The sequence below is a fragment of the Lutra lutra genome, chromosome 14 (assembly GCF_902655055.1).
Source record: "Lutra lutra chromosome 14, mLutLut1.2, whole genome shotgun sequence".
In the NCBI taxonomy this organism is placed as follows: Eukaryota; Metazoa; Chordata; class Mammalia; order Carnivora; family Mustelidae; genus Lutra; species Lutra lutra.
Genome location: NC_062291.1, coordinates 38,608,110 through 38,624,903, shown reverse-complemented (window position 1 = coordinate 38,624,903; position 16,794 = coordinate 38,608,110). Strand labels below are relative to the sequence as shown.

Below are 16,794 nucleotides of genomic sequence, written 5' to 3'. Positions count from 1 at the left end.
GCTCGATCCCAGGACTCCGAGATCATGACCTGAGCCGAAGGCAGCGGCTTAACCCACTGAGCCACCCAGGCGCCCCCAATGTTAAGCTTTAAATGTTACTAGTGTTGTCCTTCCTTTTGGTGAAACTGGCTCATTAGCAAATGGGTCCACTGAACGGCTTTGTCTTGTTCTGTTCCCACTATGGTATCAAGTTGTTCATAGTTTCATCTGAGCAAGTGTTTTGATGTTTGCAATTTTGTGGCTACTCATAATAAACAAATATTATTTCATCTTTTCTTCTCTACTATTAGTTAGCTCACACAGAGCTACAGATAGTCTCTTTAGAATTCTTTACACAGAGCATGGTGTTTCAGAAGCTTGTGGCAACTTAGAAAATTGTTGCAATTTCACATCCTTTTAGAAAATAATACTGATTTTTTAAATCCACTTAATATTTAGGGAGAATGATGACTGGAAGGAGCTGTCCATCAAAATATGTGCTGATTTGAAAGGACAAATGAAAAGAAAGTCAATGTTAGGTGGTTTAAATGCTTGGTTCAGGTAGTCTCAAATAGAACCTTCATCACATGTGTAGCACAGGGTAAAAACCGTGATAGGACGAATCTTCGCTGATGTAAGATTGCCTTAATCATTACCGTAGTTTTTGAAGGTTAGAATATATTGTACTGAGCATTACTTGAACAACGGGGCATGTTGGTTCATATCCAGTAAGACTAGTCTGTCTGTAGGCAGAACTTTTAGGTTCAAATGCTCATCTAAACTCCTACCCACTGGGTTTTTACAAGGACCCTTTAATTTGTTTCTTTCTATTGTTACTTCAACACTTGATTCTTTGGGTTGGTTCCTGGAGAAGTAGATCAGCTGGAGAGAGCCAAGTTTACCTCCTAACATCTGATTGGCAGACATCTCTAGAGCTTTGGTTTATGCTGCTAATATGCTTATGTCAAGTTGGGGCCAAACTTTCTGATCTACAACACAAATATACATCATTTGAAGAAACGAGGGAAGAATGAATTAAGACTCCAGTCATCTGTGTATATTATTTCCATCCTGGCCACCCAGTGATAGGAGAAAGTCCCCATACAAAGGGGAAAAAAAAAATCACATCCATTTGTTTAAGAGAAATGAGTTTTAATTTGGTTTTAGGCATTTATTTTAGTGATGTCTGATGACTCAGAGAAATCAAATGCCCAAGGGGAGATGTTCCTTTTAAGGGTTCAGAATCTCCCACAATCTTCTAGGGGCTTTGGCTTTTTGCGGCTAATAGGTCCAATGACTTCACGGAGTGGTGAATCTTGCTGTCTCCAAGACCATTCCCATTTAGGGCTTAGAATCTTCTCGTAGGTGAGAATCACATCAAGGTGAAATAACCTGTAACACTTCTGGGGCACGGGAGGAATCCATATATCAGTCCATTGAAGACTCTGTACACTTTGAGGATTTTAGTTATATTATAGCTGATATAATTGTCATATGATTTAATCCCTACAAGATCCTGGGGCCATTTAAAGTCATGTCAGAAGATGGGATCTCTCTAGTAGGCTTGGCTCCTCATCTTGATAGTGTTGGATTAGTAATTAGTTTTCCTCAGATCCTTCCATTTCTTCCCTCCATCTTTTATTTTCCCCATCTTCCCTAAATATCAGTTGTCTCTTGCCACAGACACAGTGCTAATGGAAACACAGACATAAAGAACAAATCCTGTCCCCTTAACGAGCTCACAGTCCAGCAGGGAAGGGAAGTGGATGAGCAAACAGATCAATGACCACTGCTTGAATGATAAGTGCCACAACAGAAGCACTCATCAAGAAAGGGAAAACCCAGGAAAAGTCTTAGTTAACTCCAGGTGAGGGAAGGATCAGGGAGGTCTTCCTGGAGGAGGTAACTACTGAGCTGTGTGTTCAAAAGTGGATAAAGAAGAGTTTTCTAGGGAATAGCAAGGGTGTGAAACACAAGAGTGTTCAGCAGCCCGTCTTCCTTAGCTGGTATGTATTCTTACAGATGCCAGTGAATCATTCTGTGAGTTTCCGTCTTCCCCTGGTTAAGAATTTCCTAAGGAAAATTACTGCAGTTAGGATAGGATCCTTCTGCATAGTGGGATTTTCCCAGCTCTTTCGGGAAGAGGTTTGAATAACTCGTTTGTTTCCAGGGCGAGTTGGTTTTCTTGTTTATCCTTTAAACAGCTAGAGAAAGGTGGAGGTTGCAGACTCCTTGCGAACCCAGCCACCTGCAGGTAATCACAGTGTTAGGTTAACAGCAGTGCCCCATCTTCTGTTTCAGGAAGGACTGAAGTGGTTCTTCCCGGGTTTTTATTTGCGGGGCTTCAGTTCCAGGAGATTTTATTCTTTGCACATTTCTCCAATTTTCTTTTGTTCCCAGTAGAGGAAGCTTCTCAGAAAGATAAAGCAGTGGACCTGCTACTTGTGAAGTCTTTGGCATTCTAAGGATCCATCTTTACTGCCTCATTTTGGTCTTGATTCTATTTTCAGTAGAATTGCCACAAACTAGCAGTATTTTAGTCGGTGGAGTAGATGGCTACCCTTGGGTGATTTGGGCGTGCTGCAGAGACCCCTATACTCCAGAATATCTCTCTTTCTTACTTGCAACTTATCTGAAAATCTGCAATTATAAATTCATTCTTGAAGACTTTTTAGTTGTCTTTTAGAAAAATCTCAGTAATTTTTTGTATTGCCTTGTACCTTAACTAAGCAGGTATCAGCCACTGGCTCCTCAGTAAGGCAAGCACTGAGCTCTGGGAAGGGAAAGAGGTGGAAAAACCAAGGTAAAGAGTAGCTTCGTCCGGAACCAGCTTCATGTTATGTGGTCACTATAACATCAGTAGTAGCATTACTCAACGCACTTGTCACCTGACATCTGCTTGTCCCCTGACATCTGCTTACCTGAGGAGAGTGACAGCTTGTCACCTGACATCTGCTTACCTGAGGAGAACTGTGGGTGAATTCTAGGAGCTTCCTTATCACATTACTGACCTACATTTATTGACAGTTTGTTCTGTCTTGAGAGATTGTCTCTGATCATTTGTAAAGTTAATAAACGACATCTCTGCCTCAATTAGCATTCCTCTGAGAAGGAAGGACGGTAGTGAATACTGATTGGTATTTCTAGTCTACCCTATGCCTTTTTTGTGTCTTTTTGGATTGAACATAGTACTACTCCTGTAACAGGTGCCAAATAAACACTTTTTAAAGAAATCCATTTGTATATATTTTTTGAACCTCTTAATCACCACTAACCTGACCCCCAACTAAAGTAAAACCAAGCAGGCAAAGTAACTCATTATTTTTTTCTTATAAGTTTATTTCGAAATAATTTAAGATTCTCAAAAAGTTACAGAAACAATATAGAGTTTCTGTGTACCCTTCCTCCAACCATACTATTGTATGTCACATTAGCCATAGCACATTATTAAAACCAGGAGATCGATGGGACCACAACACAGTACTCAGGTATGGACAATTTTTAGGTCTTTGCCCATTTTTAGAGGCAGTTTTTTTTTCTGTACTGTTTGAGGGCACTTATCATTTGGATTTTTCTTTTTCCCTTCCCCGTCAGAAGACTGATATCTTCCATCAGCACAAAGAAAACTCCCTTGTGAGAAGCTAAATTTTTAAAAAGAAAAATAAATGAAAAAATATACACCAAAATTTTTACAAAGTCACACTGAACGAATTTTTAAAAATGGCATTAATTTCGGAACGACTTAGACTGAGGTTTGAAATCAACTAAAAGCCAACTGTTATTCTGTAAACCACTTGTAAATACAGTATGTGTGGGTTTTTTTTTTTTTTTTAAATCATCTGTTTTCTTTTTTTAGCCTCTCCAAATATCAGCATCCTTGATGCTTGGATGGTTCTGTTGATCAAACTGTAAACTTGCTACCTACTGAAAAGTTACTCTCACTTCGACACGCTCCTCTCAAATCTTACACAGATGCACACAGGCATCCTTATTCTTGGCAAAAGCACAGGCTTTGAAAGAGCAAGGGGAAGCAGATCTACTAACTGAGTTGCTGGGAAAGGCATCAGGGACATGGACAGGCGGTCTTAGCTCTTGCAAATTTCCAGTCAGTTTCTGTCGGATAAATATCAGGAGAGTAACTGCAGGGAGCTGAAGAGGTCCTCATGCCGCTCTTTGGAGGTCTGCGTGTCTGTGTTTTTTCACCTACTAGGGCAGCCGTAGGGAGGGAACGGCTTTCGTTGGGTATCCATCTTTTTCCCCGGTCGGGAGAGAAAAGGAAAGGCATGAGGTAGCTGGGAAACATTCACCCTCTTCCCAGACAAGACATACCTACTCTTTCCTCCGTTCTTCAGAGGCAGCGGCCACCTAGGTGGGACCTTTTATTTTAGCTTTAGTTAAGACCTATCACATTCTCCTTTGGAATCATTCCCTGCGGCAGCGGCTGCCCCACAAAGATGCCTTCCTGCTGAGCTGCCCGTTTCCTTGAGTGTCTGTTAATTACGCAGCAGCAGTCACTGTAGACAGTACCAGTCTGGGCTTCTGCCATGATTTCAGCTCATCATGTTTTCTTCCTTTCAAGTCCCAAGTGCAAAGGGCTCTTGTCTCTTCCCCACCCCGCACCCCAGGTCAGCATTTGTCCTCTGCTCCTGGCTTCCACCTAGAATGCACTTAGAACAAACGAGAACCCACCAAAGAGGTATGATCACATGGTCACAGTAATACGCAAACAGATCTTTCCTGTCCCTGCCTCGTCAGCTGAGGGTACAGAGTTCCCACCACATTTGTCCTTGAAACTTGGGCTTAGTGACCACCACACTTAATAACTTTTAAAGGGAGACACGTTCTCACAAAGGCCCCTCTCCCTCTTGCTGTCTTGACTCTAACCAAAAGAAAGCTGCACCTTTCAAAATTCATGTTCTCAGCAGCTCTCAAGGATCTGAGGAAATCCAAGTCTCTAAAGAAAACTTGTGGAAGCCCAGATGCACATAGGGTTTGATTGGATATTCAGGAGGTAGTGCAGTATGATGCTTGCTGATAACTGCTAACCAAGGTCTTTAGACAGTGAGGCAGAGAGGGTGTTAGCTGTAACTCTTGGACGTGCCTAGGTGTGTTCACATGTAATTTGTCATTGTTGGCAAGTGGCTAGTACGTACGGGTGCCCTCCCTCCATTAAAGGTACTGGAGTTTGTCCACCGTGTAGAGATTCTAAGTATAATTTAGAGACTGCTCTCCAAAAAGCAGAGAGAACGGCTTCTAAATAGAGGAGGTCCTTTCCAAAGAGGAAGAGACTCATGCTCTGTGACGCAAAGACTCTTACAATGGGGAATACTGGGGTGAGAGAAGCAGCCACGTGCTTAGGTGGCTGCTGGAGCCAGACGGTAGGTAATCGCTTTCCCTAGGGGGTCCTGGCAGCATCCGGCCCTGAAGAAGGGGTGTTTTCCAGGATCTTAGGATACTTTGTGGCACAACGACAGTTTTTATCTTATTATCTGCATCGGTGACTTTTTTCCCTTTGGAATTTAATTTGACTAATTAACCTCTTTGCTTCCACCTGCTCCTGCTTCTGATACCTTCTCCATAACATTACCGGAGTTAACTTCCTACGAGATAATGGCCTTATTCTCCTGCATTCAAGCTTCTGTCAACTCACTGTTTCCAATAGGATAAAACTAGACATGCTGCCACCGAGGGGCACAGATACCTCAGTCTCTGTCCGACCCTGTTTCTTGGCGACCCTACAGTCTACTTAGGCTCTGGTCATATGGAGCCCCCTCCCTCCATTCCCAGAATGCACTGTGTATTCTGGTGCCTCCAGGTTTCTGCCCATGTTTATCCCTCTGCTTCAGTATCCTGCCTTCTGTCCCTGACAGATTGTACTCATCACTCATAACCTACCTCAAAAGTTAAGCAGTGGCCACCTTTTCTGGAGCCCTTTGTTTCTTATCTGTATTTGACTATTAATGATTGTAATAGCTCAAATGACACAGCATTTTCCGTGTGCCAGCCACTAACAAAACAATTAACATTTACTAACTCATTTATTCCTCTCAACAATCTGCCTAGAGTTACCTACTACCTACGTGAGGAGTCTGAGGTCCAGAGAGATGAAGTAACATCCTTAAGGTCCTGTGGAAGGATTTTGAAGCAAGGCACTGTTGCATATATGCTTCCAGAAATTAAAGTCTGGGTAGACTCCTCTACTAAATGGAAAATGACTGAAGGACAGGAACCATGTTTGGTTGAATTTTATGTCCCCCAAACTAGCATAGTGCCTGTCGCAAAAGAACCTCAGAGGAATTTATTGAATGAATGTACATACAGACCGTTACAGTTTTGTTCCAAACTATAACCGCTTTGAAAACATGTCATTCAACTTAAGCTTTTCGGTTTTTCATCAGAAGAAATGAGTAGTGACCAAGTGGAAATAGCTGTATCTTGAGGCATGTGGAGGCTGGGACAGGGAGCGGCCCCGTGCTCCTTTCTTACCCTTGTCTTCCACCCATTGTCTTAGTGGACGGTCAGCTCTCAGAGAACATGTGAGACTGAGATCACATCCTGCTCCTTCACACGGAGTCTGTGTCCCCCCCTCGGGGCTATGATCACGCCTGCAGGGGAGAAGGCTGAGCTCCGGGAGCCCATTTTAAGAGGAGCGCCCTTTCCTCCCATTATTTCTGATCAGAACCAGGAGAAAGAAGAAATTGTGAGTGAGGGCTAGACCATACCATCCTTTGCATTGTGTTCAGTGTGTCAAAGATCACAAGAGGCAAAGGAGGAGGAGAAAAGAAAGCAGATGTGAAGCAGGCAGTTCACAGGAAGGCAGTTCTCAGAGACCCCATGTGGCCTTGACCTCAGAGGGGCACTAGATGGGCTCCTGCTGAATCAGTACTATTTTTACTCCTTTAGGAAAAACTTTTTTTTTCTCATCAGTCAATTTTGATAAAAACACTTTCGGGGGTGGGGAGGGGGGGTCTCACCTTGACTGAAGTTTTGTGGAATGGTCAAGGTACATGTTGATGAACTTACTTCTGACCTGCCATGCATGCTGGGATGAAGAAAAGATGGCACCCCTTGGGAGTGGGTTTAAATTCAGGGCCATAAGTCTAGCCTTCCTGGGGCGGTAGTTGCCTAGGGTTATCTACTCTGCCCTGCCCCCAAGCTTTTATGATCACGTTGGGTTGCTTCATCTGCCATGTTACACCTCGGGAGTCACTGTGAGTTCTGTAACCAACGTGTTAAGGATGTTGGCACTTAACTGTCTCTTATTTATCTGACCAGCTCAGCTCTGCTTGTATAACGAACTGTAACCACAGGAAATCATGGTGTGTATCTTTATGTAACTGATACCTTGCTTCTCCTGAATTGTCAAAACATCTTAAAAATCATGGTTGATGTTAAAGACTCTAATGAGGTTATTGTTGAAGCAACGTACATTATGGCAAGAAATGCATTCGAAAAGGATGGCCAGGGAAACCATCTCATCCACGTGACAACCAGTTCTGTCCTCACCTTCCCTCCTCCGTCTCTCCCCCCCCCGCCCCCGTCCCCTAGGCTGCCTCTTCGCGCGTGTAATGCCAGTGCTCTGTACAGTGTTCTGTTTAGAGTGGTTTGACCATTTTTCTGCCCGTGTCTTTCATTGCTGAAGTAACTCACCTCTCTCATATCGACTCTTACCCAGGAGCCGCACTGCAGACTCTTTGATGTAGGTCTTTTCTGCACGGCAGCTAAGGCCGAGCTGTGGTTTCACTGCATGCTGCAACCTCATTCTTCCGGTGTTGCCTCCAGGTTAAGCAGACCCTTTTCCTGCACTGCCCATGCATGCTGCTAGCTTCCCGGCCACCACGCCCCCCGCCCCTCCGAGGCCCGGACCTGAATGTCATGAGCACTGGGCGCATGTGTGGGATTGAAGCAGCAAGCATTCGGGTACACTGAAGCGCTGGGTTTTAGGGTTTTCTTTGGACACCTTCGTGGGCTCCCAATTTGTTGTGATGCCACAAAGGCCACCCTGTCCCTTGAAAACTCAAGACTGAAGCAATGGGAAAGAGAGAAATGAACTTCCTGTTTTTAGATGTATTCTGAGCAAAGGCTAACCATGTGGGATTTAGAAGCAAGGGTCGGTTTTCCAAGTAATTAACCACTTACCTGGTGATCAGTCCTGCAAATTCCCAGCTCTGCATGGATGTGCTCTAAATGGCCAGTTATTATGGTGCCTTATAACATCTTTCTGAACACTGTTACCTAGTTTGGTTTTGTTTAGAGCTAATGAGATTAATAAGTATCTAAATATGTGTATTTAAATTTAAAAAGAACCAAAAATTCTTGGGCTAAATGTCCTGAGAAATACAATCACTGGCTTTTGTCTTAGTTTATTGCGCAAACAGGAGTGTCACTAATTCAACTTTAAAAGCTGTCAAACGGTAGTCCAATGAAGGAATACCATACTCATTGAAACATGTTGGCATTGCATTCCGTGTTAACTCATTAGTAATTGTGATCATTTTTTCTCATTGAGATCTATTTTTGCCTTAGGGTTGACTAATGATTCCCTTTAAAACTGCTTTTCTTTTTTTTTTTTTTAACATGTTTTTTTTTTCTCCTCTTTTTTCCCCCATTTATTTTCAAAATAAACTTTTATAAAAAATAATTGTTAGGATCTTTTTTTTGAACTGGATTTTTGTTATTTCACATAAATAAATGCTTTACATTTTATACATACCTCGACTGTCATTTGAGAACGATAACAGGTGGGCATGACCAAACTCTGATAATCCTATAGCAGGAATGAGAATTCCTAGAGAATTCTTAGTGGAACCAGCTTGCTAGAGCCTCTTAGATTAAAACTCTGCACTAAGAAGTCATAGTGACACAGAATTGTAAGCTTCATATCTTGTGTTTTATTTTTCCTCATGAATCCTGATTTCCTCCTATCCAGGGGCTCAGTAGATTGAGGTTCTTTCCACAATGTTTTTTCCCTTATTCTGTTAAACATATCCTATTTGCCCTACAGAAATAGACTTTGCTTAGAATTTCATAACATGTTCTTTTGGTAACTGGAACAAAGGCCCTTTGAATGGAAGCATTTCCCTTTTTGAAAGGAGCTTAGATGGAATTACAGTGTAGACCTATGCAGAGCAGGTGATCCTGACCAGCACGAGAACATGCTCTTACTTTGCCAGAGCTTTCCTTCATCTGGGGGTTTGGTGAAGGAAACTGATTCTCCTCTTTGGGGTTCTTCAGTAAAGGGATCACTCCTTTTTCTCAGAAAAACACAGTGCTTCCAGATAAAATGAAAGGCTTTCTGAAACCCAACATAGAGGAGGGTTAAATGGATCCATTTATGGAGACAAAGGAGAGAATCTTAAGACTTCAGCTTCTGGGGGCATCCTGGATCTCTCACAGAACTTTTATTTTTACAATGAGGGGAAATCGACGCTAGAGAAAACCAGAGATATGGCAATAGCGTTAAAAAGGAGAACACAGAAAGCAGCAAAGAAAAAGAAACTTTACCCTGATGGGCACACTGCTCTTGATATTACTTTCTGAATGTGGATCCAGAAGTCAGGTAGACCCCATTAATATGATGGAGCTATTATTTCTGAGATACGAGCAGGACAGTTTTGATCAGTGGTTTCCAGTGCTAACCAGAAGTAAATGGGAAAGAAAACATGAAGGAAAAGAAATGTTCTTGGGGGTAAGAAGTTATTTCCATGAGGTAAAGAGGAAATCAGAGGAGTGTGTACTTGAAGATATAATCATATATAATCATAGGGCTTAACAAGCCATTGCCATTATCCGTGTTAATGATGACAACTTGTCTCTAAAGGTAACTTGTCACCTCTGATTTTCTGCAGTAGTGTTAGTACCCACTGCCCAGGTCACTTTATGGCATTCCTAAGGTGTGACGCCTGCTTTGGACTCAGCAGACTCATGACTTCTAATCAGCAACATCTCAGACTCTCCTTTTTGGCTGTGAGGCTGCTGGGCTCCCAACAAAACTCCTAAATAGGAATACTTACAAAACGTCCACGCCTCAGCTGTCAGCCAAAGACAGAGCGAAGACACGGCTATTTTCTTGTGTAATATAAAGGTAAAATTGTTTTCTATGCCAGATGTCAGAAGAACGTGTACCAGATCTTTCTCGGTGTCTTCTTAAAAAAAAAAAAAACAAAAACAAAATTCAACCAAAAAGGAAAAAAAAAAAAAAAACAACCTCAGGATGTCAGAAAGAAAACTATCATAATTATCCTTTAGCATCACATATACATTCACGTGTAGCTTTTAACAAATGCCAGTGTCCTGGTGGTGAGTATATATGTTATGGGACGGTGTTTTCTATTCTTCAAAAGCGAAGCAGAGCAGGTAAATGGAACCACTATTTCCTTACATAATTATTATTTCCCTAATGCTCTCGAGCCTCCCCAAATCAGTACCTGGCAGGTCTCCAACACTGGCGTTCTTTGTCATTGAAGCTCTTCAGAGGAGACCACCGAGGAGATGTGTGCCCGTTCTACTTGGATCCAGATGTGGCTGGAAGATAGCAAGATTGAAACTATAGCAGATCTAGGTCTCTTCGGCTGCTCTCAGGAAATTGGAGTTCCATGAAAGGAACAGGAGAAGGATCTCCCTGCAGCCTCCTTAGCCGCATCTGATTAAGCTGTCAGTCTGGGACCCAGAGCAGGCTGGGGTTGGCTGTGTAGATTCGGTAGTTTTGGCTTTCCCACTCTAAATCCTTGCAGGTAGACTTATAACAAGGAGGCATTGCCAAGGTTAGGCTGTTCAAGTGGGTCAGGGTTACATTAAAGCCAGGGAGGTGGACAGGGGTGGGAGCATAGGGCATAAGCTAAGTAGGAGACTGGTAGGATGACCAGCAAATACCCTGAAGAATCCAAGACAGACATCAGGAGAAGAAGATTCAGACAGGAGGATTTTGAAGTCTGTGCCCAAAAACAGCTCAAAGAGGTCCCACGGTGATTTGAAAGACTATTATAATGTGGGAATCCCAACCCACCTGCTCAGCCGTAGGGGCCCCTACCATTCGCTATGCAATTATGAGACCTTCATAGTTTATTTAGGAAGACTTGAGTCCGAAGTGCCTTGAAACTGTGCCCCTAGGCTGCTTCCTCCTGGTTGTTCTCTCCTTAAGAAATGGTGACACCAGACTATTGCCCTCCCTCCCCCCCAGTGCTTAGGAGCTGACTAGTGGTTATTACTGTCAAGAGATGATTGTCTATGGGCCTCTCGGCACATGTGTGGCAACATTTAATATCCAGTAGTGTTAGGATGGATCCTCTTGTCTTGTTTTTTCAGGTCTACATTTTTGTAGATATGAGAGTAGTTTGGCTCCAGGCGTCAGGGCTACTGCAGACCCCCCTTCCCACCTGTCCCCCCACTCCTGCCAGGCAATGTGTCTGGGTTCCCTGCTCTTCATTCAGACCTGGAACTTCTTCTTTCTTCTCCCCATTTCTAATCACTTCACCCAAGCAATCCTATTTTGTGGATGGCCCCAGAGTGAGGCTGGGGTTGGATCGAGGTCATACACTAGTGCTGGAAGGCTGTGGGTATGAGCCCATGTGTGTGCATGTGTCCCCACCCACACATCTCACTGACCCTGCCCCTGAAGAATTCTCAGTCTGTTTTGTAGTACTTGTGTGTGTATGTGTGTGTGTTTTTGAATTATCTACTTCATCCCATCCCTCTACTAAATAATCAAGAGTTTATTGAGGAAGAGATGGCTTGAGTCGATGGAGGTAGAGAAATAAGAGTAAGCAGCAGTTGGTCATGGGTTCTCAGACAGTTCAGTGAGAACCAACGCAGCACTCATTTGGCAAGACTCTGTTTCATGTAGTAGCTTAACTCTGATTTATTACATAAAAGTTGCTGGCAAATATGAACACTAATTCCAGTCTGATAACAACTGTGATTGAAATAATTGTGGTCTGTAGACAAATTGGAGAAAACAAGCATTAGTGGGTAGGTTGTCTTGGACATCATTCCAAGAGTCCAACAGTGAAGAAATACATGATCTTATGGATGTAGAATTGGAAGAGATCTTTAGGAGACAGACGACTGGCTGCTTCCCCTGCCTCTCCTCCAGATTCACGGTAAGCCAACCAGGCAAATGAAACTCTCTCTTCTGCTAAAGACCTGGGGGGAAAAAAAATACACAACCTCTTGTGGCCACTCATTAAAGTGACTCATGGCTTTCTCTGTCAGGAAATCTTGGTTAATTATTTAATATTTATGAGACTATGTGGCTGCCTTCATGGAAATATAATTTCCCTGGTGTTCCTTCTTTAATATTACCCAAATGTAATGCTCTAATATATAGAATGACACCAGATGTTAGCTCCCTGCACAACCTATTGGGCATTTGAATTATATTACAGCACCCGATAAGGAAGCAATAAAGCAGGTACAAATGGAAAATTAAGTGCAAAATAATTGATTCTATCAGTTTTTGTTCATTTGGATGATTGCCTTTTTTGGCATTTTTCTACAAACAGTCCTTATTTATCACTATTGTTATTACCTTAGTTTTAAAAATAACAATCACCTATTCAGCACTTAGTCTTTCCTCATTATCTGATTTCATTCTTGAAACAGGCTTTGAGGTTTGTATTCTTATCTCCAGTTTGCAGATGAGAAAATCAAGGTGTGGAATTCAGATTATTTGCCTACAGTTATACAGCTAATAACGATAGAGCTGGAATTTTAACTCTTCCATCGAATTACAAAACGACCTAACTTATATGTTCTTGAGGTCAACTTCTCAACTCCATCAGAGAAAACTGGGGTGTCTTGAGGGTCATCCATCTTTAAACAGACAAGTAACTAAGAGTTATGTTCTCCACAAGTAGAGGAACTTACCCTCAGCAGATGGGGTCAGGCTCCACGATGCCACTACCCCTCAGGGGCCCTGGAAGCACTTCTGGGGATTCGTAATGTCCCGTGGTGCCCACATTTTGCTTTTGATTTACTTTTTTGGGTGCCTAAATGGATAAAATGATAAGGAGTGAAGATGAGAAAAAGACCCTAGGCTCAGATAGCATCTTGAAACCTTGTGAGAAAATTTAGAGGAACTCTGTCAGAAAGTGACAGCGATTTCACCATCTGAGTTTCATGAAAACAGATTATCAGTGTTTCACTGAGAAATCCAGTGTGTAAGGAGCTGACGTATTTTGTTCTCTTCACCGGTGATCTATGTAATTTTGTCTCCTTGACGAATGTTTAATTATTAGGGCAATTATTCAGGTAGGTACCCTGAGCCATACAACTGCTCTGAAGTCTACCACTATCATTGTTCCAGGATTCTCCATAACAGTCCGAGCTCAAGAAGGCAGAGCACATGGGATCCCAGAGCAGTAAAGATTTATATACCACCTTTTCATTTGTTCCAATTCATTTCACCATGACCCTAATGAGGCATATATTTGTGGGTATTGGCTCACATCTCGTCAACTGAGTGGAGGTATAATTGGAAGCCTGATGTTGTCAGAAAGATTAATAGACCTATTGATACAAACCCATAACTTGAAGATTTCCCAACAAAGCCATTTAACCAACTGGCTTGGGATCAAGTAACAAAAAGCATTTTCTGTTCACATTAGAACCATAGCAAGGTCTAAAACAAGTGTTTTAAGATTTAGAAAAGGCTCCTTTTGAGGTCATTGTCATTCGTATTGATTAGTAACTGAACACAAACTCCCCCATCAACAATAATAACATCGTAGAAGATATCTACTCAGATAATATGGGATAAAGTCAAAATAATGGTCCGCAGGAGAAGCTGGCTTCTGTTTGGTAAAAGAGATAGAGCCTACACAAGTTATTGAATATATGCTCCACTCAGTGTAAACACTAAAAGCACTAATGTTGGAAAGATAAGCTCTTAAGTACGTAACTCTGACAAGGTAGTTAAAATGGGGGCACTAATGAAAGCTAAAGCGTAGAAAGCTTTCAGCTTGGATCCATTCGAGACCTGGAATAGGTTAGAAGGTTAGACCTGTCTAGGTTAGAAGACAAACGTTCTACATAAAGATTATTACTTTCTCAGTGGTTAATTACTATCTTGTCATTTGCACTAAATCCATTATTGCTATTAACTTAGAAGTATTTTTCTGAGATCTAAAATTATGTGAGTAATAATAATACCAATAACTTGAAGTATATTGCAAAGAATTGCCTCCCCTTAAAAATATTTTGCTCTCCTAGTATTCTGATCAGCTAGGGGCTTTTATTTCTATTTTGTAGGCACTTGGCTTATCCAGTATATCCAGACGTTATTAGAAAAACATCCAATCGTTTAGATTTTTTCCCTCTCGGTTGCAGATAAGTTCCATAGTCTCCACGACTATACGATGTTATCATTTTTCTTTACTTCAGTTGATTAGAATGGGATGCAAAACTTTACAGTCTGTTCCGTAATTAGAAGTGTTCAAAGTATCGAAACATTGTCCATTACTATATCCATTCTTGCTCTTTTAGAATAAGAGAGGATAAAGAGAAAATTAGGGCATTTTGAGGGTCATCCACCTTTAAGCAGATGGATAACTAGGAGAGGAACTTACTTCAGCAGACGGGGTCATGCTCCATGATGCCACTAGTTCCTCAGGGGCCCCGGAAGCACTCCTGGGGGTTAGTAATGTCCCGTATGACCGTCTTTACAGAGCAGGGTTAGACACAAGTTGGACAGGTCAGCTCCCTCTGAATTTTCCCAGACCACTCGGCAAACACGTTAAATTTTCCTGGGGCGGTTTCACCTCCTCTATAAATCAGTCCACCCTCATTGTTTTTGAAAAAGCCCCATGCTAGTGTCTATACATAGTAGATGCTGTATCTTATGTTTCTTTTACCTCTGCAAGGATGTTGCAGTTCTTCTGGAGAAGAAGTCTCCCTTTTGGTGCGGCAGAAAGTCTGTTCAGTCTCGGCCTGAACCATTCCACTTAGCTACATGATTTTGTGTGGGTTTCTGAGACTCTGCTTCTCAGAAGTCTGCAAAACGGGGATTACAACAAACAGTCTGCTTTATTTTGCCAGGTTGTAAGGACCAAATGCAATAGTACATGCAAGCTCTATACAATTACCAGGTGGTATTATATTGGATTAGAGGAGAATCAACATTATAAGTTCAGAATTCCTCGCTCCTAATGCTATAGGGATTCAGAGATGGGGGGAGGTCAGTGAGGGCACGAGTAATTTACTGAGCTCTCTCTGCCTTTCAATTGGCTTTGAAGGTTGCCTGAGGTTTGAACACAAAGAGGGGTGAGCATTTGAAGAGGCCACAGCAAAAGCATGGAATTTAGAATTAGGAATGTGTGGGTCACATTCATGAGATAAGGAAGGTACCAGCTCATAGTAGCAAAGGACTCGGTGAGGAGCAGATGGTAGAAAATAAAATAGGACATGTAGTGAGGTTGGGTTTCAGAGGTTCATTACAGCCAGGGTTAGAGCTGATGTCTGAGGCAGGAGGGAGCCATGATGGCAGATGAATGACATCTTTTAATTAAATTAATCTGACAACATTACAGAGGTGAGACTAGGAGAAGAGTCTGGAATCATTAAACTTACTGTATTGATTCATGTCTGTGGTACTGTGGACCTGCACTCTGGTGGTCTGTAATCCTGGTGGGAATTGAGAAGGCTCCGTCCAATTTAAAAAGGGACTAGCCACAAGAGCGAGGAGAATTCAGATGTTGGAAATTATTTCACAAAGTGTTATCTTGTTCCTCAGTTAAGTCCCTTCCCTCTCCTGTGGTTATTTATTAAATCATCTCAGATATGTGCTGCTGTTGATGTCCTTAAACTGCTTAACATTTTGTGATCTCTTAAAAATGATGGTCTCCGTAACCTCTCCCCATCTATACTTCATTTTTCCTTTTAATGTTAAACTAAAAAATGTGCTCCTCAGGCACTCTGTTAATTAGAATCTCATTGGTGAAGCTTGCATAGTGGTGTGGTAATTACTTCTCTGTATCATCTTAATTTCCCCCCCCTTGTTCCCACCTGAAAGTGAAAATACCTGTTCAACCTCTTGATCTCGGCAATTAGTTAAGTGGTATGCAGCTGGTTATCTGGGGGTGGGCTCAAATGTTTAATCATCTCTGTTCAGGTCTGAATGGGAATCTTCTCGAGTAGCAACACCTGTAATTAGTGTGTAGTTGCAAGAAAGTTCATCTGAAACAGTGGTTCTCAAAGTTTGGTCCCCAGACAAGCAGCGGTATCTGGGAAACTGTTAGAAATGTAAATTCCCAGGGGTTCTCCCCAGCCCTACTAAATCAGAAACTCTGGAAGGGACCTGTCGGTGTTTTCATAAGCCTTCCAGGTACATGCTAAAGTTTGAGAACCACTGTCCTAGAGAAATATCTTCACTAGCAGCCAGACCCAGGGAGTCAGGAAAACAGACTTTCAGGTAACACCAGGGGAGTTTAGAGGCTGAGAAGAGAGGGCATTTAATACCCTTTTGGAGATGATGCAGGTATCCAGAGGATACCAACTGCTGGAAGTGAGATTTTTTTCCTCCTTAGTGCCTGCCCCTTGAAAGAAAACCTGGCTAGCCATTGCTTGCCCTGGGCTTTGGAGAGACAAGGTCTTAAGTCAGTTTCAAGAAGGACTGCTGGCTCTTCCCACTCAAGGGTCTTCACTGGATATTATATTGTTAAATAGATGAAGAAGGAGATATGTTTGCCATTCTGGATGTGTCTCCTTTTCCTCTATAGACAACTATATGTGCTGCCGAAGCGAGCACGCTCTATAGACAACTAAATGATACAGATATGTTTACTGGATGGCCAAGAGGAAATAAGATGACTCTCCTACACT

At 42.2% G+C, this 16,794-nt stretch overlaps 1 protein-coding gene and 1 long non-coding RNA gene across 31 annotated transcripts in view; one reads left to right on the top strand and one right to left on the bottom strand.

Annotated features, from left to right (window-relative positions):
• KCNMA1 (potassium calcium-activated channel subfamily M alpha 1) overlaps window positions 1-16,794 on the top strand; it is a 729,891-nt gene that overhangs the window by 407,881 nt on the left and 305,216 nt on the right. The gene's annotated exons all lie outside the window — the stretch shown is intronic.
• Window positions 8,641-15,237, bottom strand: LOC125084506 (uncharacterized). 2 transcript variants are annotated; one of them, XR_007122633.1, is made up of 3 exons: window positions 14,544-15,237; window positions 9,993-10,121; window positions 8,641-9,408 (listed from the first exon to the last, which is right to left on the bottom strand). It is a non-coding gene; the product is annotated as an uncharacterized LOC125084506 (long non-coding RNA). The 2 variants fall into 2 exon arrangements; XR_007122631.1 differs by lacking the exons at window positions 8,641-9,408; window positions 9,993-10,121 and adding exons at window positions 11,819-12,120; window positions 12,844-12,965.